The 1,521-nt window shown below is 37.8% G+C and overlaps 1 pseudogene; it reads left to right on the top strand.

Moving 5' to 3' along the window:
* The first annotated feature begins 892 nt into the window (after nt 1-892).
* Nucleotides 893-1,501, top strand: LOC100387801 (large ribosomal subunit protein eL15 pseudogene; annotated as a pseudogene).
* The last annotated feature ends 20 nt before the right edge of the window (nt 1,502-1,521 follow it).

Here is a 1,521-nt window from a genome sequence, read left to right as displayed (position 1 = left end):
ATTTTTCTTGAGATTGTCTCTTTATTTATTTAGAAGTATATTGTAAAACTTCACGTATTCATAAAATTTCTAAATGCCTTTGTATTAATGCTATCTAGTTTGAATTAGTTATGATTCAAGAACACGCTTAGTATGAGTTATATTGTCTTAAAGTGATTAAAGTGATCATTTTTAAGTGATTAAACATGATTGGTTATTTAAACCAGGATATGGTATTTTTTAAATATTTTATGTACACTGAAAAAGTATGTGTATTCTCCTTTTGTTGAGCAGAGTGTTCTAAAAGTGTTGATAAGGTCAATTTAATTGATGGTGTTCAACTTTTCTCTATTCTTACCAACGTTTTTTCTATCCATTATTGGAATACTTGTAGTAGAGTCTTCAAATATAATTGTAAGCTTGTTTCTCTAGTCTGTTCTGTTTTGCCATGCATAGTTTGAAGCACTCATATTCACTGTATACGTGTTTGAGATTCATAAGTCTTCTTAGAAAGTTGATGCAATTATTATGATGAAATGGTCCTATTTCCCCTAGTATTATTTGCTTGAGGATCACTTTCTCTGATTTTAACATGGCTTATTCAGCTTACTTTTGGTTGGTTTTAGTATAATGTATTTTCTTTTATTTCACAGCATTGGGAGTTACAGCCTTAAATTATCACATTCAGTGTTAATTTTCTTTGGTTATTTTTAGTTTTTTTAGAGTCTGAATACATGTGTGTAAAATTCTTTTTGCCTCTCTTCTCTACTTAGGTTCCCTTTGATTCATTTTCTCATTTTTCAAATTTTACTTTATTGGCATTAAATTTTTCAAATGTTTTAGCTTTTTCTCTTTTCTTATTAAATAATTTTGTTGCCCTTTCTGTCAGGTGACAGCCATCAGGGAAGCCAAGATGGGTGCATACAGGTACACCCAGGAGCTATGGAGAAAGAGGCAGTCTGATGCCATGCGCTTTCTTCTGAGGGTCCGGGGCAGGCAGTACCTACCGCCAGCTCTCTGCTCTCCTCAGGGCTCCCCGCCCCACCAGCCTGATAAAGCGCACAGACTGGGCCAAGCAAGTTTACGTTATATATAGGATTCATGTTCGCCATTGTGGCCGAAAACGCCCAGTTCCTAATGGTGTAACTTATGGCAAGCCTGTCCATCATGGTGTTAACCAGCTAAAGTTTGCTCGAAGCCTTCAGTCCGTTGCAGAGAAGTGAGCTGGATGCCCCTGTGGGACTCTAAGTGTCCTGAATTCTTACTGAGTTGATAAAGATTCCACATACAATTTTTTGAGGTTTTTCTCATTGATCCATTCCATAAAGCTATCAGAAGAAATCCTGACACCCAATGGATCACCAAACCAGTCTATAAGCACAGGGAGATGCATGGGCTGGCATTTGCAGGCCGAGAGAGCCGTGGCCTTGGAAAGGGCCGTAAGTTCCACCACAGTATTGGTGGTTCTCGCCAGGCAGCTTGGGGAGCGCTCACTACTCTCCAGCTCCACCATTACCACTAATACAAGTTTGTAAAATTCAT

This window comes from Callithrix jacchus, chromosome 17 (genome assembly GCF_049354715.1).
Source record: "Callithrix jacchus isolate 240 chromosome 17, calJac240_pri, whole genome shotgun sequence".
Taxonomy (NCBI): Eukaryota; Metazoa; Chordata; class Mammalia; order Primates; family Cebidae; genus Callithrix; species Callithrix jacchus.
This window is presented reverse-complemented; position numbering and strand designations above follow the sequence as displayed.